This window comes from Pinus tabuliformis, chromosome 8 (genome assembly GCF_031772625.1).
Source record: "Pinus tabuliformis cultivar Carrire ecotype Pingquan chromosome 8, CPIR1, whole genome shotgun sequence".
NCBI classification, from domain to species: Eukaryota; Viridiplantae; Streptophyta; class Pinopsida; order Pinales; family Pinaceae; genus Pinus; species Pinus tabuliformis.
Window position 1 is genome coordinate 832,863,579 of NC_142294.1, and position 22,353 is coordinate 832,885,931.

Here is a 22,353-nt window from a genome sequence, read left to right on the forward strand (position 1 = left end):
ATATGTCCATCATCAAAATTGTAGATGAAAATATTAGATTCTTCTCATATTAGATCTTTATTTAAAATAGATCTATACTATTTTATTATTAATACAATTCTAATGTTACCAATGCAATTCGCAATTTCCTCAATCACTTATACAGTGTACACTTCTAAATATAAACATGTCAACTTCGCCCACAGGAACTTCCTCCTTGGTGTTTGCTTAAAGGGATCGAAACCCACACTCCACCTTTGTAATATAAGAAAACCCCCTACCCTTAACCCAAAGAGACGCCAAAATCCGTTCAGAATCTTCAGAACTAAGAAAATGGAAACAAATCCATACGTTGAAAAGTACACTAACCTTCGGCCAATATTTCAACAGCAGCAACCATCTAGATTCTAACCAAGCTTTGATCTGCTCCCTGTCATCTTCGATTAGTGCCAACGATCTTCAAATAGTGTCATCTTTATCTGATATATACGAGGGCCCTCCTCCATTCTCATGACATATGCAACACCCTTTGTGCAGACCGTCCAGAGCTTTACACTTAGTAATCTTGTATTCCAATTCCAACCTTACATTCAGAAGGGATGCGCCATCTGATGAGTGAGAAGTATTTTTAACAATGTTTGAAATCTCTAATATGTTATCTATTCCATATATCAGAGACAGGTTCTTCTAGGATGGAAGGAGCTTGCAATCTTCTAGGATGGAAGGAACTTGCAATGAAGCTGACCTCGTTGACAAACATCATCTGATAATGTAAATTATGTATAAACAACCCTCCATTGATCCGAGCTATATTTGCATTGGAGAATTACTACATTCGCAGTGTCAGATCATACACAGATATCGGTCAATAACATCGTGCAGTAAAATTTCTGAGATTCAGGTACTCAGACAAATGGGCCATTGCAGAGGTTTTCATTGGGTCTTCCCTTTGCATGTTGTCCCTCATCTTTGCAGTTTTGGGTGCAATCGTCTGGATCTTGGGTAAGTTTCCTTTTGCAAATCTCTCAACATATCCACTAATTTCTGGGTTTTTAAGAATTAAATTGTATGGCCAGTTGATTACAAGTCAAAAACATCGTGCAGTAAAATTTCTGAGATTCAGGTACTCAGACAAATGGGCGATTGCAGAGGTTTTCATTGGGTCTTCCCTTTGCATTATTGTCCCTCATCTTTGCAGTTTTGGGTGCAATCATCTGGATCTTGGGGTAAGTTTCCTTTTGCAAATCTCTCAACATATCCACTTTTTCAGATTTCTGGGTTCTTAACATTTAAATTGTATGGCCAGTTGATTATAAATTTCTGGAATATGAGTTTTTGTTGCCATATCTTGTATCAGTTTTGAATATTTCGATATTGACTTGCCTATGCCCATGTTGTATATGCATTTCAGGGCTGGTAAACATGGCAGTTGGTCTGTTAAAGCTTCCTCTTAAAGTGATGAGATGGTTCACTCACCAGATATCCTGCTATCCTGCTGAACATCACAATGTTTTCATTCTTTTCATCTGTCTCGATACTCTTATTCATGTTTGTAAATCAGAGTATTGTGTATTGTCTGTTCAAAATAATTTTAAGGTGGATTAGGTCAACAATATTGATCTTGAACCGTGTTCCATCCATTAGGGAGGATGTATTTTTAAGCGGAGGCAGAGCTTTATCTGTAAAAAGCAAAGTACAATAAGTTATTATCTGCAAAAATAGTAAGGAAAAAGAAGCTTCACAACCGTGAACTTCTTGTTTTTTCATTAATAATGTAAAATTTTTAATGATTGGGATTTATAATTTTCTTTGTATTCGAATTGAATAATCTTAACCATTAATTTGTACATTTTTAACAGGTATTAAATTTTTAACAGATCTGCACTTCTTCAATTTAGTTAAATTTTGCACTCAGCTAAAAAAAATTGTATAGAAAAATGCTTTTCCTGAATCTTGGTTTCTGCAAGAGAATTGGTTATTGATACTCTTTCAACAACTTGGAGTTTACAGAAAATTGCAGTAATGTTGGTCTTGAGTTTTATACATTGTAATTTGTGCTAACACCTCTATCGAAGAGGTCTCATTAGCAATTCTGATACAAAGAGGAATCCCATTTGCTTCTCGGCCAGGAATTGTTGCTGCCTTCACCATCCCTGTCTCCAGGGTTGCTGAGGCACCCAGATCTACACCAAAATGCTACTATTTTAGTCATTTCTGAGTGTAGCTTCAACCTTGATGCAAGAATCATTTACTGCCTTTTTTGCTTCAACCTTGATGCAAGAATCATTTACATCTTTTTTGCCCATGAATATGAATATACATATAAATCACTCACTTACCTCATAATAACCATTAGCTCTATCACTTCGTAACTGATGTGTACTCTTCTCATCTTACATCTTCCGGGTAGCTTTACCACAGTAGTCTCATTTTGATACGAAATAAAAAAAAGGTAAATACGTAACAATCTTACATCTTCCCGGTAGCTTTACCACAGTAGGCTCATTTTGATACGAAATAAAAAAGTAAATACGTAACAAACCAACATAATGCAAAACGCGTTGCTTCATTATTTCATATTTTATCATATATATGCATATATTATTTTCCTAAAGATAGATTTGTTTTGGACACATACGGATCTAAATATTTTTACTGCTTATTTCTATTATTTATATAAAAACAATGTGGATACTATTTTTTTAGTGCTTATTTGTATCATTTATATAAAAACAATTATGTACATGCTATTTTTACTATTTTAACAATTTTTTACAATTATGTTTTAATAGTAGAGTGAAATTATAAATAGTATATTTATATAAATTAAATAGCTCATAAATATTAATAGTTAGCAATTTATGTAGGCATCAAAAGATGTGTTTTATAATACATTGTATAAATTGTAATTTGATTATATAAATTAAAATAATGGTTAATATTTATAAACATTATATTTAGAAGATGGGTCTATAGTAATTATAAAAAGAATTAATATATGAGCTAAACATATGTGTATTTACAAGAAAATGTAGCAAGATTTACTGAGCTTGTTTTACCATGGTACCCTGGCTTGATACCATAAATCATATATACCACATGCCCAAAACTAGGAAGGCAAATAGTTAGTTAATTAAATTTTGGGGGTTAGTATGTTATATTTATTACCCTAAAAAGTAAAAGTTTGAATTTAATTAACAAGAAACATAACTTATTCCTAGATCCATTTAATATTATTAAAACTATCTAAATGGATAAAACATTAAATTTATATGAAATAAGAAAAAATAGATAACCTATTAAAATAGTTACTAACTATAAGGAATCCAACATAATTTCATTTTAATTGATTTTACCCTAATTAACATGGTAATTAAATTAGAAAGAATATAGTGTTTCCAATACGTTAGTTAATTCAATATTAATTTCATTTAATTATATCTAAAGGGATGGAATTCTTTCATCAATGTGTAGGAATAAGAAAAAATAGATAACCTATCATTAGATAATGACCTCATACTAACTATAAGGAATCCGACATAATTTCATGTTAATTGATTTTACCCTAATTAACATGGTAATTAAATTAGAAAGAATATACTGTTTCCAATAGGTTAGTTTTGGAATTCTTTCATCAATGTGTAGGAACAGACAATACTTGTTTCAATTGTTTACTAAGTCAATTAAAAGGATTTCATTACCTAGTCGAACAGACGGTGTGGAAGATGAGGGGGAGAAACAAAGAAGACCATAGAAAAGAACAACCCAAGGGGTGGGGGCGAGGGCGGGAGAGGGAACGGGGCAACTAGGAAGAAAGGGCAGGGATCCAACAACTGCTAATTTTCTAGTCTTCATCCCTAATGGCCTCCCTAAATTTTTGGTGATGAAAGGGAGCAATCTTGGTAATGGCCTCAGCCTCCTCAATGCATATGTGATGCTTTGATTCTTCCGCATTATTTGCCACGGCAGAAGATTGGGTCCTCCCATGCTTAATCTCAGCTGAGTGTTCGTGAATCCTTTGATTAATAGAACGCCCCGTCTCACCAACATTGGGGGTCCCACAGGAGAAAGGAATAACATAGACACCTTTCATGTCTTTGGGGTCAATAGGGTCTTTTACAGATCTAAGGGACCTACGGATGGTGTTAAGGGGTCTAAAGGTAGAGGGAACATTATGCTTTCTAAGGATCCTTGCAATCTTATCCATGGTCCCTTGGATGAAAGGGAGATGAACCCCCGAGACACGATCCTTAGGGTCTCCCTTTACCTTGGGACCTTTGCTGGCTTTAAGGAAAGCTTTCAGACCCTGGTGCCTACTATAACCATTATTAACAAACACATTAAGGAGATAGGCTTTCTCTCTATCGAGGTTCTTTTCATCAGAGATTCTCAAGTTGCAAGCATGTTGAGGACACCCAACTTCTGAGCAGGGAAATGATGGGAGTTGGCATGAAGATAATGCTCAGTATGAGTTTTCTTCCTAAACACTTGGTGGGAGAAAGAACTATCATCATTCTCAAAGATGAGAACATCCAGGAAAGGTAAACACCCATCAACTTCTTGCTCCATAGTGAACTTTATGGATGAGGATTGATTATTGAGATGCTAGAAAAGGAGTTCGATTCCTCAACCTTTTTTCAATTTCGATGGCCTCCCTAAATTTCCGGTGATGAAAGGGAGTAATCTTGGCAATGACCTGGGCCTCCTCAATGCATATGTGATGCTTTGTTTTTTTCCACATGCTCTGCCAAGGCGGAAGACCGGGTCCTCCCGTGCTTAATGTCAGTTGAATGTTCTTAAATTCTTTAATTAATCGAACGCCCCGTCTCACTAACATAGGGGGTACCACAGGAGCAAGGAATAACATAGACACCTTTCATGTCCTTGGGGTCAATAGGGTCTTTTACAGATCTAAGGGACCTACGTATGGTGTTAAGGGATCTAAAAGTAGAGGGAACATTATGCTTTCTAAGGATCCTTGCAATCTTATCCGTGGTCCCTTGGATGAAAGGGAGATGAACCCTGAGACACGATCCTTAGGGTCTCCCTTAACCTTGGGACCTTTGCTGGCTTTAAGGAAAGCTTTCAGACCCTGGTGCCTACTATAAACATTATTAACAAACACGTTAAGGAGATGGGCTTTCTCTCTATCGAGGTTCTTTTCATCGGAGATTCTCAGCACTCAAGTCGCAAGCGTGTTGAGGACACCCAACTTCTGAGCAGGGAAATGATGGGAGCTGGCATGAAGATACTGCTCAGTATGAGTTTTCTTCTTAAACACTTGGTGGGAGAAAGAACTGTCATCATTCTCAGAGATGAGAACATCCAGGAAAGGTAAACACCCATCAACTTCTTGCTCCATAGTGAACTTTATGGATGAGGATTGATTGTTGATATGCTGGAAAAATAGTTCCAATTCTTCCTGGCCATGAGACTAGATGACACCAGTGTCGTCAACAAATCTATTCCAGATCTTGGGCAAGAGACGAGCTAAGGAAAAAGCTTTGGACTCAAAGTCTTCCATAAAGAGATTAGCAACAACCGGGACAGGGGGGAGCCCATGGCAACCCCACAGGTATGTTCATAGAATTCCCCTTCAAAGCTGAAAAAAGTGGATGTGAGACAAATTGCAACTAAATGAGCGGTGTCAGGATTAGTAAGGTGGTTGATGACCTCAATGGCCTCCCTTATAGGAATGCAAGTATAAAGGGAAACCACATCGAAACTCACAAGAATGTCCTCAGGGTCGAATTTGATGACTTTAAGCTCATTGACAAAGGACGAAAAGTCTTTAACAAATGACTCTGTGAGGCCAACAAGGGGTCTAAGCTTCAAGGCTAGGAATTTAGCAAGGAGGTAGGTTGGACCACCTATGGTATTGACAATCAGCCTGAGGTCGCCCCCTCTTTTTGAATCTTTGGAAGACCATAGATCCGAGGAGTGATGGGGCTACTCTCAATAAGCTTATGGCAAAAGGAACCCACAGTGTTGCTAGATTTAATAGCTAGAGAAACAGTTCTCGAGACCTTCTTCAGGGGATTTTTGTTAAGCTTTTTATAGCTGTTGCCACTGTTACAAAGATGGTCCAACATCTTCTGTTGGTAATCATCCTTATTAAGGATGACAACAACCCCTCCTTTATTGGCTTTGAGAACCACAATGTCCTTGTTATGGTTCAGGGATTTGAGGGCCTCAAACTCAACCTTGCTAATATTGCTCCTAGGGGGCTTTGCCTTCCTAAGGACAACAATGCAATCTTTCCTAATCGTGTCCTTAATATTATCGGGCAAGCTCCTAATCCCAAACTCCATGTCACACATAATGTCTTGGATTGATAATTGTCGAAATATTGTTGGATTCCCTTTAGTTAGTATGGGGTCATTATTTAACTAATTTAAAATGTTATCTATTTAAAGAAATTTCTTATTATTTCATAAATTAACATGTTTTATGAGTTATTAGGTTATGGTTCTTGGAATTAAATTAAATATAACATGGTATCCCTTAAGTTAACTAACTAACTATTTATCTATTTAATTTTAATAAAAAGGCCTAGTAATAGATTATTAATACTCTATCATATGGTAATAAATATAACTAAACAAACTTAAAAATTAATCAAATAATTAATTTTTCCTCTCCCTATTCCATGGTCTCGGTGCCCAGTCAAACTTAGCTGTTGCTTAGTAGTCGTTGGTCCAACCTAGTTGTCCTGTCAAATTTAGTTGTTTCCCAGTCAAATATAACCGTTTGAGGACCTGCTCTATCTATTTAACATGCATCCATGATTTGGTTCTTCAACTCGTTGTGACAATGAACCACACTCATTGGTTCGAAACGCGTTGACAAATGAATTATGATGTGATTTTCGCTGAAGTCTCTTCTCATAAACTTGATATGGATCACAGAAGCCTCAATTCAACCACACAATTAATTATTTTATCATACATGTCACGTTGTTAAAATTGAAAATATCATAAAAACTAACTAAATCATAGCTTTATTTTAAATTATTATTATTATTAATTGTAAAAAGAATTAATATATAATTTAACCATATATACATATAACAAGATTCTTAACCATTAAGACTTATCCCCAATTTACCATGGGCATTCTTCATTTATAAATAGACTTTGTTACAATACCATGGGCCAATATCAAAATTTATCAATATTGCATGCCCAAGAAATTATAACTTCATATGACACTTGTTCATGGGACATATCTTTTATATTAATCAACCTAATTAAAAGGGAGACAATGACATAACTACTTTGGAGATAAAGAAGCACTATCACAAAATAGACACAATTAATTTTTTAATAATAATTATAATTATATAAAATAAACTTATAATTAAGCCATGGGTGTGTCTATTTTGGAATATGCCTTCCATAATTTTGAATGGTGGATGGTAGGGAATTAATCTCATTGAATATTTTAGAATATTCTCAATAATATTTACAAATGAAAGGTTGACATTTATTCCCAAAGTAAGTTACCATCTTTTTATCAATTGAATTAAATTGATTAATTAAAAAAAAGTCATATGGACAAGTGCCATATGAAATGATGATTTTTTTTGTCCATGTGAACGTCATAAGGTGTTTCCCTCTCGAAAGAACTTCCCTCTCACCTACTTGTCATTACTATGGATCATTGGATCACGTGTTAGAGGATTGGAGAATGTCGAATCGTTCGATCATCATAGCAAAGTTTGTTGGAAAGAAAAATTAATTCCCTCTCACCTACTTGTCATTACTCTTGATCATTGGATCATGTGTTAGAGAATGTCCAATCGTTCGATCATCATAGAAAAGTTTGTTGGAAAGAAAAATTAAACCCTAAAAATTTTCGTTCGATCATCAAAAAAAGGTTCGTGAAAGGAAAATATAAACCCTAACAATTTTCTTGTAATTTTTTTACAGATATGTGCCAAAGCTTCCATGGTCACTCGTCCATTGTGTCCATAGCTCCATTCCGTTGATGTCCCAGCAAGATGCACTTATGCACTTCTGTTACAACTCCAATTTTCTCATTTTCTGCCCAATTGGTGGCTTTTGCCTGAAAACTTTCGGGTTTGTACATCTATGGTTGCTTGAAAACTTTCGGGTTAGTACATCTGTGGTTGCTAGGAGTAATGGTTGGCCGTTGTTTCGCCTACTATTTCCACCCTAATACTGGTAGTAGGTGACAAGATTGGCAGAGGAACAACAAATACTACTTCTTGCCTACCCGTTGGAGAGAAAAGTTTACTGCATCGGCTTAGGCCATTTCATTTTTTGGCGCCTTGCTGGAAGGAGTGAATGGGGCTTTGATGTTGCTGGAAGGAGGGAATGGCGCTTTGTTGTATTGGAATGCTTATATAGCTATAGCGATGACATTGGCACCTTTGATTGACCACTCGCTTGGATTTCGCAAACCTTTGATTGACCGCTCGCTTGGATTTCGAAAATGGGTTTACAAAGTCTTAGTTGTTCTGGTGACTGCTTGCACATGTGTATTGGTTATCACAACTCCAGTGGCCACAGCTTGTGGATTAGCCCATGCTACTAAAACAGGCCTCCTCATCAAAGCTCAGGTATTTGGAAGCCCTCGGGAGGATTAAAGTGATAGATAAAACTAGAACACTCATAGAAGGAATATTTAGGGTGGTAGATGTAAAGTTTGTTGAGTTCGAAACCATTGATGAGCAGAAATGGATATCTTGGTAAGTCATTATTTCAGGGGAATTTGATTAAGAAAACTAACCATGGAATTTTCTTTCTCTGCAATTGTTTTTGTAATAATCATATATATATATATATATATATATATATATATATATATATATTGGTTTGGATGTTCATATAATTAATATAAATTTTGTATAATGTAAGTGATTTATTTTTATTTTCTAGCTTTGAATGACATTTTATTTACTAATTTTTATATTCAATGATCTTCTATATGTCGCTATTCTTTCGAATTTATTTAATAATCATATATATATTAATTGGTTTGGATGTTCATATAATTGATATAAATTTTGTATAATGTAAGTGATTTATTTTTATTTTCTAGCTTTGAATGACATTTTGTTTACTAATTTTTATATTCAATGATCTTTTATATGTCGCTATTCTTTCGAATTTATAGCCTTACGACGTTTCCTTTGCAACATCTGGTGCAATTGCTATTATTCCAATTCCAACCTTACATTCAGAAGGGATGCGCCATTTGATGAGTGAGAAGTATTTTTAACAATGTTTGAAATCTCTAATATGTTATCTATTCCATATATTTTATTCCAAATACCACATGGTTAGTAAGATATATTTTAACAATGTTTGATACGTCATGATTGAAGATATTTTATTCCAAAGTCATGTATTGAAGACATTTTACTCGAAATATTTGTGTAAAATAGCCAAGCACTTGCATTTTCTTTTGAAAGTATGTGAGATGGAACTCTATCATTGATTGAATTCAATTGTATAAATATTTTATACAGAAATTGTGACTTGACTTTCACATCAATTTGTTCGATTTGTTAGCATTTCTCACGCCAAATTGGACAAATGAGTAGCAGTTGTATACCTGCCAAAATTTAATGGTGGGAATACAAATACCCTGCTCATTTAATACCCATTGGTAAGCTACTTATTTTCAGCGGTGATAACACGCAAACTTGCAGGAACCATTTTATCATTACGTTAATTTAGCAATGAGACGACTATCATTCAAAAATATCATATCAACTAGAATAATTTATGGCATTGTCTACTGAGACATCAATTTATGATGGAAATTGATTCAACACCATAAAAAAACCCTTAACACACCCAAAATCTTGAAGCTTAACAACTGTAACCCATATTTCCAAATTTTCCTCTAGATTTTTGTCAAAATCGAACCAAAATTTCCATTGTTTTCCAGGCAAAAATGTCTCCTCGTTACACTATGCTATAATTTATGGCATTGTCTACTGAGGCATCAATTTCTCTTGGATGACCAAAAATCACTAGAATCCGGCAATTTCTTTTCACAAAAGTTGACACCATGAGTACTTGAATATTGTTTTTGATGGTGGAAATGGATTCAACACCATCGAAAACCCATGGGGCATCCAAAATCTCAAAGCTTTACAACTGTAACCTCGATTCCAAAATTTCCGCCAAATTTTTATCAAAATCTTGTTGGAATTTCCATTGTTTTCTTTGCAAAAACGATGTCCTGTTAGACTATGCTATAATTTATGGCATTGTCTATCGAGGCATCAATTTCGCCATGACAACAAAAAAATCGCTAGAATCCAACCTTTTTTTTTCAAAAATTTTGACAGTAGGAGTGTTTGAATAGTGATTTTGATGGTGTAAATGGATTCAACACCTTCAAAAACTCTAGGAGCACCCAAAATCTTGAAGATAGACAACTATAACCTAGATTTCTAACTAGATTTTTTGAAAATTGTGCCGGAATTTCCATTATTTTCTAGGAAAAAATGACACCTCATTAGGCTATAATTTATGACATTATAAAGTAAAGATTTTCACTCATCCTAAATGCATTTTAATAATATTTTTACAAGTTATTAATTTCTTTTATATTTATTGATAATCCATATAGTAAAGGTTTTTACTCATACCAAAAGTTTTTTTGCTATTAGCTTACCTTTTTACAAGCTATTAATTTGTGTTTTATAAATTCTTTACATATTTTTAATTAAACAAAAATCATTTTAAATCATACTTGAAAAAAACACCACTTAAATTTATAAATCACCATATTTTTATATAATAATCATTAATAAAAAAGATATATATTTTTATTAGTCATTCATAGGGTTTTTTTCATTTTTGCTGTGACAATAGAGTATATGTGGAATCACATGTTGATATTTTCAAATAAAAGCCAAATACGGGCCAAAAACTCAAGTGTAGCGGCCCTCAAATACATCAAATGTTTTCCAATTTAATTAAATAGGGGATTGACACTAGTTGTTGTGTGCCCTCCCTTCCATGACCACAAACCATGTGTGTCCCTCCACGTAATATGTAAGCCACATGTCCACATGATGGAGATCCCTGTCGTGGTGAGTGGGAAAGTTAATGTGGTGTTAATTGCGAAGGTTTAGGGTTTTTTGTTGGGTGTTTTCTAGAAATGGTTCCAAACACAACGTTGTGTTGTTCGGGCCCAATTTCTAGGCACTGAGTTGCCTCGTTAGTCATTCGACCTGCCTCTTCCTTCTTTCGACTTGCAAATCCGTCATTCTGCAACTAGAGGGATGTCGTTGTTTCTCTTGGTTTGTGGGGGGTTTACCATTACGCTTATTCTGGTTGTTGATTGTGTGCCTTGTTGAGTGTTTCCCCATGCCCGTGGCACAAAGTGAAAATGTATATTCAACTACAATGGAGCCTATGTGAGATTTCATTTAGTTCGGTGGTGGACATGCAGGTTTTAGGCTCCAATCACTGTTCATGAGCATAAGTGGGAATTTTTCTAGTTTTATCCATGAATTTTTTTTTTAGCTTTTTGTAGATTGCTCGAGAACTAACTTTATCATGTCTCTATTGTAGGTAATATCTGTCTCTGTTGAAGGTAACCTATGGTGAGGTGTTGGGTTGTGATGAATGTCGCAGCATCGTTTGGGCATGGCGGTGGCTTCATGGTTGGCTCTCTGGTAGGTTATCTTATCCTACCAACTACCACTGTCTGTGTTTATCAATGCATTCAATCCATCTCCTGGGAATGGTAGTCCATTATTTGGGTGTTTAAAAAATGTGTGTTGCGTGTCTTGAAAATGTACATTTTCGGATGTAAAAGTAGCTTAGGGTTTTAAAAATTATGCACAGTTGTTTGTAATTTTAGTCTCTTTTTTTTTTGTTTGTTGCTCAAGCAAGAAACGAACCTTCTATTCAAATTAAGCAGCAAGGAGGATACATAGTATACAAGATGTCAACTGTTTGACATACACCCTTAGTTTGAGAACTAAGCAACATGCTCAAGAATGCGGCTAAGGGCCCACAAAACAATAAAACCAACAAAGCCAAAGGGTGACCTCAAAAGTGAAAACAAGACCCTCGAGTCAACCCGATGGTGGGAAACATGCACGACATAATGGAGCCGTTGATCTGCATCTATGAAATCCAATGGCTGAGAGGGATATCGGGCGGAATAAAAGCACTAGGATTACCTGTCCGATGAGGGTGGTAATCAAAACATCTGGAGACACGTGTAACACAGTCAGTGGAATCGAAGGCATAGCTGAAAATCCACTTATGGTATAGCTTACACCTAATAACTAGGGACACTGTAGCAAAAAAGTCGTGGTCCCACCAGCGAAACCGTCACGGTCTTCCTAGGGCCACGTGCAACTCCTTTTGTGGCATCGGAGACATTTCGGTAAAACCACTTCGGGTACAGTTGGCCCTCTGATAACCCGGGTAACTGTTGCAAAACCACCCGATTCTGAAGAGAAGCTTTGAACCACTTTTTGGTTTAATGTTTTTTCTCCTTTGCCCACCAGTCCCCTGCAAGATCTTAAACTTGGGCTGCCTATTAGAAGTACCCTTGAATTCCATCCACTTAGATATCTGTCGGATGATTCCCCTGGATTGATGATAAAGATCCCTGTCTTTGCGCGCCAGAGTGCTGCAGTCCTTTCTCAGTTGTCCATTCTGAGTAAACTCCCACAAACAACACTTGTTTTCTCATGCGCAAATCACCCCTTCATTGGCTAGCCTATCCGCCACTCTATTGGCATCTCTGCGCACATGAACAAAGCTCAGAGTTCTAAGAGTTCTAAGATGAGATTGAACTCGATGAAAAGCTTGCGAGAGCTGCCAGTGGTTTGAAACTTTGTCTGGTGTTGTGCCAATGCTTATCCTTTTGGTCGAGTTAATCGTTAATTTCGAGTCTGCCTCTATGATAGTGTTATGTAAATTGCAGTCTCTTAGGATTTCTAGGCCTTGCTCCATGGCCATGAGTTCAGCCATATTATTGGTAGCCCTCCCCAAATGACTGTGAAAAATGATTTTGATATTTCCCTCTGCATCTCTAATGACTCCCCCGAAACCCGTGTCCCCTGGGTTTCTTTTTGAGGCTCCATCTATGTTGAGTTTCAGGAAGTCATGGGGAGGGGGTTTCCAAAAAGCCTTGCCATCTGATTTGTGCCTTACTTTCTTATGGGTGTCAAAAGGGTCGTAATACTTAAGTCCCAACTTTTCAAGGATGTGGGTGTCCCTTGGACTCGGCGGTTTCTCTAGAGGATGCTTCAGAAAGACATTAACTGTTTCTTTGAGCTGTTTTAGGATCTGAGCCATGATGCCTTGACCTAAACTAGATTTATTCTTGAAGATCCTGTTGTTGTGTTCTTTCCACACATCCCATATCAAAAAACCTAGAATCAGTGTCCAGGCTACATTCATTGTCTCACAGTCTGAAAAGTCTTTTCTCCAATTCTTTAGAGTAGCAGTGATATCATCATCCTTCCTGACCGTCTAGTTGAAGATGGAGGCTACTCAGTTCCATATAGAGGAGGTGAACACACAAAGGTTAAGAATGTGATCCATGGTCTCCTCTTGCAGGCCACATAGATGGCATTTCGAAGGACCTGCAAAACCCCTTTCCTAAGATTTTCCCAGGTCGGAATCTTTTTATGCTGAACTAGCCATATGAACATTTTGATCTTCATCCAGTGAGGGTTGCTCCAAAGGTTTCGCCACGTCTTGTCAAGATTTGGATGATCAAATCCGGTGATTATTATTTTGGCTTCTTTGAGGTTGAAGTTGCCCTCATTGTTTCTACCGCACCTTCACAGGTCATTCGAGTTAGAAGTTAAAATTTGCCTTTTTTCCAGGATCTCTTCCAGGACTTTAGACTAGGCTTTCAAAGGGGTCTCTGCACTGTATTCTGGTACCCTCTAGATTCTCCATTTCCTTTCCTCTCTTGACTGATCCCAAAAGTCACATACCTTTTTTAGACCTTTATTAAGGGTGTCATCTCTGATGATTTCTAGGCCTTCCCTACTGAGATTTTGTTCCTGCTGCCAGTTGTCCTCCCAAAACCAAGCAAGATTCCCATTTATTATCTCCCAAAAACTATGATTGGCTCTGTTTTCCCAAGCCTTATTCCAAATATGAGAACCTCTAATGTGCCCTGACATCCGAATGTGGTCCTGTTCCTGCCAATCCATTGCATACTTTTGTTTCCATAGCTTGGTCCATGGGCTGTTCGTTTCCTTTAGCCATCTCCACCAAAGTTTTGCTCCCAAGACTTTTCTCAGGGTGTCCGGGTCGTGGAGACCTAAACCACCATGGGTTTTGGGTTTGCAAAGCTTCTCCCACTCTACCAGGGCCCATTTCTTTTTCTCTTCTCCTGTGCCCCAAAGAAAGTTTCTTTGAATATTCTTGATTTGTTGTAAAACTCCTTTTGGGGTAGAATATTCTTGATTTGTTGTAAAACTCCTTTTGGGGCAGGAAGGGTTGAAAACATATAAACTGGAATGGTTTGAAGAACAACCTTTGTTAGAATTAATCTTCCTATTAAATTCAAAGATCTGCTAGTCCAGTTATTGACTTTGTCCTTCAGTTTATTCGTAATTGACTCCCATACTTCCTTCTTCAGAGGTTTTTCAGTGAGAGGCATTCCCAGATATTTAGATGGAAGATTCTCTCTTTGAAATCCCAGAATTCTGGAGAGATGTCTTTGGATGGAAATATTCATATTGAAAAATAAAACTTTTGATTTTGTGAGGTTTACCTCCATGCCAGTGGCCATAGCAAAGTCATGCAGTATTTGTTTGAAGGTTTTGGCTTCCTTGACCATGGGTGTGCCTTGCAGCATAGTATCATCCACAAATTGTTGATGAGTCAAAGTGTCCCCATTCTGAGTGAGTTTTAGCCCCTTGATTCTTCCTTCTTCCTTGGCTGAGTTTATCATTCTGCCCAATCCTTCCATCATGAGAATGAAGAGGAATGGGGAAAGAGGATCACCCTGCCTAAGGCCCCTTGAAGGCCTGAAGGTTCTTGATGGAGAGCCATTGAGAAGGATAGAGCAACTTGTCGTGGTAACCAGGGCCATAACCCACTTTATCCAGTTGTAGTCAAAGCCATAAGCTTTAAGAATTTCCTTTATGTAAGGCTAGCTTAGCTTGTCATAAGCTTTTGCTATGTCCAGCTGTATTATCATCCCTGCTTGCTTTTTGGTCTTGAGGGAGTGCACCACTTCGTGAGCTTGGATGATATTGTTGAGAATTTGTCTGCCTTCCACATATCCGGTTTGCTCCTTTGACACAAGCGATGGAAGTAGAGGTTTGAGTCTGTTAGCAATAACTTTGGAAATGATTTTATACACCACATTGCATAAAGCTATGGGTCTAAATCTTTCAGGTGTCATGGCTTTTTCCTGTTTAGGGATTAATGCTATGAAAGATTCATTAATCGCTCTAAGAACTGTTCTAGATTTTCTCGAGTCCTCCACCACATCTAGAATGTCAAATTTGACAATTTCCCAGCATGTTTTGAAGAAGTCTACATTGAATCCATCTGGGCCTGGAGCTTTCCCATTGTGCATCTCTTTGATGACTTCATTGACCTCTTCTTCCGTTACTGGCCTGTTGAGATTATGGTTGTCTTCCCTAGTCACCAATTTTGGAATGTTCTTTGTGAAGCTTTTGATGAATTGAGATCTGTCTGCAATGTTTTCCTCAGCTATGCTTTGGAAATGTTGCACCAGAACCGATTCCATTTCCTTGTGAGTATTTAACTCTTTCCCTTGCGGATCTAAGAGTTTAGTGATCCTGTTATGAGCCCTGTGTTTCATGGTGGATTTGTGAAAGAATCTAGTATTTCTCTCCCCTTCCTTTATCCGTTTTATTCTAGATTTATGTCTCCAGAAGATTTCTTCCTACTGGCATCTGTGGTCCCATTCTTGCTGCAGAAAGTCGCCTGTCCTTTCCTTTCCTCTGTGAATCCTTCCGTGATGAGAATTTGATTAGCTTCTTGTAATTTTCTTTCTACCTCTCTTTTGGCTTCAAAAATGTTTCCAAACTCATTTATGTTCCATTCTTTGAGCCTTTGTTTGATATATTTGAGTCTCTGATGCAGGAGGAACATTTTTGTGCCCTCGGTGGGCATGTCTTTCACCCACCAATTTCTAATATTAGAAATGAAGTTGGAGTGAGTGAGCCATGCATTTTCGAACCTGAAAGGTTTGTTTCTCGGGGTTACAATAAAAGAAGCTTCCAACTGGACCAACCAGTGGTCTGAGCCTCCAAAAGGAAGGATCCACAATGTCATAGAGTGACCGGAAAGAAGGAGATCCTCTGAGATTATGAATCTGTCTAATATCGAGGCAACTTGGGTGGTTCCCCCTCTCCTGTTGTTCCAAGTGAAGGTGCCATTTGTTGTTTCCATACTCACCAATCTCATGTTGTCTATGAAGTTCTGGAATGCCAGTGAGTCGCGTCCTAACATTCTGCTTCCCCTTTTTTTCTCAGAGAGGGATTTGATCATATTGAAGTCCCCTCCCATAATCCAGGGGATAATAGAGTGTCTCTCTCTTAGCTCCTCCAGAGAGGTAAGGAGCTTTAGTTTTTCTTCTAGCATTTGAGGACCATATACATTTGTGATCAAGTAGCACTCTTTGTCTCCCAAAGGTTGTATTACCATTGAAAGGTGATTTCTAGTAGCTTCTGCATCTATGATCTCAAATTTCTGCGGATTCCATAGGGTAAGAATTCCCCCCGCTGTGTTGATTGCTTTGACTTCAAGGAACTCGTAATTGTAGAGCCATTTGCTGTGTAGTTCTCTGATCTTGTCTACTGAGCATTTTGTTTCTTGAATAAACACCATGTCTGGTTTTTCTTATTTTATTCTGGTACTGAGATTTCTTTGTTTTCTCTTGCTACCCAACCCCCTAATGTTCCAGGATGCGAGCTTCATAAGGATATGTTTGTGAAAGAGTAGCTAGTAAGATCTTTCATCTTACCTGAATTAATCATGAGTTTCCCACATTTTGACAGGAGTTCATTCTATCTCATTCTTCCTCTTTTCTTGCCTGGGTTTTTGGTGGAGTATCTAGATGTAATCTCCATTTGTCTAACCCCTTTATTCTCCTAGTTGTCATGGTTCCTTTTGAATCCTGCAACCTTTGTTTGGGACCTTCAGAGGAATAGTTGTTGCACTCTATCAGACTCCTCTTGTGGTAGAGAGTCTATCCCTTTGTTGGTTCCTTGTTCTAGAAAGTGTTCTAGTTCCAGGTTCTCCCTGTGCAGAATCTCCTATAGGTCTTGGTCCTCCGTTCCTCCTTCACTTGGGGTCATCTCCTGGTCCCTTCCAAGTCCTGTGGTGCTTAGTGGATTCTCCTTTAGTTCATTATCTGGCCATGTGATGTCCATGTTGTCCTCTTTTTCTTTTTCTGATGGAGTTTCCTCCAGATCCTTACTCTGTCCATTTTCTTCCCCCTCTTCTTCTAAAATCTCAAAACTATTGTGACTTGGTATCTTGTTCTCACTAGGTTTCTTTTGGTGCTTTTTCCCCCTCCTTTCCCCCTCCCTACCACTTTGGTGTATCCTTCAGGATCTTTTCCGATGCTGCCTTTCAGTTTTTCCTCTCTTTTGTTGAGTGGGCATTCTCTAAAGAGGTGCCCATGTTCATGACATTTGCGGCATCTGAAAGGGATGTGTTCATAGTCAACCACCTGAACCCATTCCTCATCATACACTTCCAGGATGACTTCGTCTGGGAGTGCCCCCGATAAGTCCATTTCTACACAGATGCGGGCAAAGGAGGTATATTTGCCTCGCAGAGTCGCCTCTGATATCTTTATAAAATGTCCTAATTTATTACCTATAGCTTTTAAGGATTCGGAAGCCAGTAATCTAAAGGTAAGGAATATAATCTAATCCATACCGGGACCGATGTGAACATTTCTTGCTCCAGCACAAAGTTCATCGTCCAAGGTCACATGTAGAGACCTATGGCAGCATAGAAGTATGGTCCTCCTTCGAAAATTCTGTCTTTATCCTCCAGGTTCGTGAATACCACTGTAAAAAAACCCTTAGACCCAAGATGTATGTTTAGTTATCCTTTTGGTTTCCAGGTGTTTTTTATCCATGTGTATAGTGCTTTCTCCGTGGGCCAAATACCCATAAACTTGCATATGACCGCATAGGTTGCCATGTGATCTCTGTGCTCCTGCAGAGCCAGATCATTCAGGACCACCCGTGGTTTGCAGGGTCCTGTTGTAGCTCTACCCTCCATCCTCTGACCACTGTCACCCACTTTCATATCCTGCCGAACCTCCTCGTGGGTCCCTTCCTTATCATGGGGTTTGTTGCCTTCTGTCTTTTGGGTTCCAGTAGTTTTTGTCTCATTCTCCGAAGGATTTTGGAGCTTGTTCCTACTCGTCCCTTTGCCTCTGTTTGAAACTACGTTACTGTAGGAGGGAGTGGAGCTCCCTCCTCCTTGCCCCTCCATAGTTACCAGCTTGCTTCTGTCGCCCCTGTTTCAAACCCTAGTTTTTCCTCCAACTTCAACAATCCTCAGTTAATGAGCATATCTATTGATAAAAAAAGGTGAGCGGGCTTGCATTTGTAAATTATAGTCATATGCACTAGTATGGCTTAAAAAAAAAATGTCTCAGAGCTTCATTTTTAAAAACCCGTAAAGCTTCATTTTTGAATGTTTGTTTTAAAATCCTCATTGTTTTAAAATGTATGTATGTTTATTTTTAAATGTCTATTGCTTGACCTGTCTCAGAGTTTCTTGAGCCTTCTATCTCAGAGCGTCAATGTAATCTCTGGGAGCATATGTTTTCTCAACCTGTATCTTTGGGTGTTTCGAAAATGTATGTTTTTGGATGTCAGTTTTTTTTGTGGATCTAAATTGCGAAGGATGTAAATTGTAAATTATGGTGTAATGGTTACATTTTTGTGGTGAATCTCCCTATTGAATGGTTTTGAATCTGTAATAATTTCGACCACTACTATGCTTTACGAATGAGGCCTACCCACATTTGTTATCTAAATCCTTCCTTACTAAGGGTGACAAAATTAGCTTACGGTTTTTAAAATTATGCACATTTTTTTGTAAATTATATTTGTATGCACTCGTAGGGTTTTTAAAAAATGTTTGTTTTGATAATATGAATGATGGTTTTTTTAGGAAAACCTTTCCTGGACCTGTCCATCCATGCATGTTGGCTAATTGTGTTTGATAAGGAGTTCCAAGGGAATCTCCTAAAGATGTATAGACATTTAGGCTACTAAAAATTACAATTGTTTAAACATGTGTTGTGTTCACTGGTTTTTGTATAACTGGGTTATCTCATCGCAAATTTACCTACTATTTGTTTATGATTTTGGCTGGGAGGCTTAGGTCTCCAATGTAACTCTGTACTTAATCAGTACCCATATTCTGACCACCGCAATTTAAGAGGTTTACACTGGTCACTTCAAATTTTTCCATTATCATGGCATATGACTACTTATGATTTCACTCATAATGAGACCAATAGTGAACAAGATGCACCCGGAAAATACAATGCAAGTGATAATATTTTGTAATTTTCATTTAGATAAGGATCAGATGCACCTGGAAAAATAATGTCATTTATGATATTTACGATAATTATTTTTGCGAGACTGAATAAATGCACAACTACAGTCATATGGCCTCAATAGGTGAATGTCTACAACGCTTATGTATATCAATGGGTGAATTTATGCAAGGTCTCCAATGTCTATCAATAAGTGAATTTGATTTGTCATTTCTCCATTTGATTCAGTTGTGCCAACCTTGCTTTCCACATGTATACTAGCATTTTGTTTATCGCTACCACCCATTGGAAATAACTTGGGTCTCTCATTGTTCTCCTCAACAGGAGGATCAAATTGATGAAGGAGGAACCTCAATTTTCGGACCTTGCCATCCCACCTACACTTGCTACAAACTTGTTTCACATACGTGTCTGAGGGTCATCTTTTTTCTCTAGTCTCTGAAACTGAGACTGCATAAGAACTTATTTTAAAGGGAATCATGATCAAATGAGGGATTCTACTATGTTCAATGTATTCAAAGATTTGCATATGATTTCCACATCTATATATTGAAATTACCTATTTCAATTTTTCTTTCCAAATGCAATACTTATTTCACTATTTTACAATATGAATGCGCGCGCGCACACACACAGATATATCTATATATATATATATATATATATATATATATATATATATATATTAACAACCAAAAAGTAATTATTTGGTGTTTAGTTCAAAAACGAAACCTTTCATGTTTTAGTTCGTTGTAGTCGCAACAAAAATATATAGGATTTTCCTTAGAAGTTTCTTTATGTGTTTGTGTTGAATTTTATGGTCCTTACCTTTACTAGGCATGTATTTAATAGGTAATACTTGTTAGGATGTTAATAAAATGATAAGAATGAAATCATTTCAATATTTTATTCATAGATTAAATATGACTTTGAGGGCACTTAACCACTCCAAATCTTAATTGTTTCTCTTCTAAGATTTTTTTGTTTAGAAAGGAACACCTCTATTTACATTTAAGGCAAAGTTTCTTGTCACACTATAAACATATAGTATTTGGTGTGGGAGGGAACATCCTACATGGATGCATGAGAGAACATCCTATGTGCTACTGAAATACAAATGAATAGAAGAGAGAAAGATCATATAATCAATCATGCAAGAAGCAATTCCAATTTACAAATAGAGATAGATTATATTAGTATCTATATGAGTATCTATATTTTTTGAAACATTTTAATCTACACATGCTAAGATAGTAAGATGGTATAACATTGGGAGAGCAGGACATTACAATTTATTTCGATTACAATGTTAGAACATTATAGAATAAAGTGACCTAGGATTTAATCCAAAAAGGTCAGTTAACAAGCAACAAAGGAAATCCTTACAAAATCCACATCTTAATGTGGTTACACCAAAAACATATGACACCCCTATGCTTGAAGGCCTCCAAAATCTTTATTGCCCAACCTCACTGAGTTGCCTACTTGAGCCAAGTAGGTTGGCCTACCTAATAATGGTTGATTAGGATGTGTTGGATTGCTGACATATGATTGAGTACAATTTTCCCCTTGTAGCCATTGAGGAATTGAGTACCCATAACTCATACTTGTGCTATTAACCCCTACATTAATTGGAGGTGTTTGATAATCATACATATGATTAACACCTGCACTGGTAGGAATATAGCAAGTGTGAAAACCCCCATTTTGTTAGCGAGAGACTTGGATGTTTATGAGGTCTTGGAATAATCGTGTATTATTTGCAATATGGTCTAATGTGTTTGACATTATCTTAGTTTCATTGATTGTGTTTGCATCATTGTCAACCTTATCTATCATCCCTTGTTCTTTTTGAAACAATTGTTGAGCCTTTCTTGATTCCTTTTCCTGCCTTGCCAATTGTTTTTGGGGGTCCTTTTCTTGCTTTACTTTCTATCTTTCAAGCCTTCCCTCCACTCAATGTTGTTTTGCAACAATCCTTGTTGCCTTATTTTCCTTGGCTAAATCCTTCTTAATGAATAATAAGTTCTCCAGAAACTTATTACTCATTATGACGACGTTTCAAAGATTATTAACACAGGTATTCCATAAATTTATCATTCATTATGAACTACAACTATGGAAATCTCGATTAAAAAAATTAAATCCTTCTTCTTTCTGTTTTAATTTCTGAATTTCAAGTTTTTTTTTTGTTCAGACTCGACTAATAGCTTTATATAGTCTTTTGAGGTGAGTAATTGTGAACTTTGGTCCAAATAAAAACTATCTGTTGTTCCTTCTCTTCTTTTCATTGATACTCTCTCTACTGGTAGCTTTAGAAACCGACCAAGTAACTGCTCCTTCCCTGAAACCTTTTTCTCCTTGCTTGACACTTTCCTTTCAATATCTGGGACAATTGATTGAACTATATTGTTCTCTTCATCTGATTCCTCATTATGTACAATATCTTGTTGTACACAAAAAATGAACAATTTCATCATTCAATTATGCTAGTTATGAAGGCATGTTCATGACTTATTCATTGGTTTTTGAGACATTATGCTTGTTCATATTCATCATGGCTTCTTCCAGCCATAATGGTGGAGTTACTTGGCTTGGTAATATCAAATGGTCAATGTTGCTTCCTAGTGCAATACGAACAATCTAATTTTCAACGACATTCTCATTGTTAGTTGCATGATCAACAGAGTCACTAAGAATATCACATGCATAATTTGCATGTGCTTTAGTTGGTAGAACAACCTCTGTGTTACGATCAATTGGTTCATGATTATACTGTGTTTCACTTAAATTTTCATCATCATCAACATAGAAGTGTCTTTGAGAGAG

At 37.0% G+C, this 22,353-nt stretch overlaps 1 long non-coding RNA gene across 2 annotated transcripts; it reads left to right on the top strand.

The window, feature by feature from the left end:
• The first annotated feature begins 722 nt into the window (after nucleotides 1–722).
• On the top strand, nucleotides 723–1,716 carry LOC149238168 (uncharacterized). Of its 2 annotated transcripts, none has more exons than XR_016246366.1 (3): nucleotides 723–981; nucleotides 1,084–1,205; nucleotides 1,391–1,716. It is a non-coding gene; the product is annotated as an uncharacterized LOC149238168 (long non-coding RNA). The 2 variants fall into 2 exon arrangements; XR_016246365.1 differs by having other exon boundaries at nucleotides 1,103–1,205.
• Nucleotides 1,717–22,353: the final 20,637 nt, after the last annotated feature.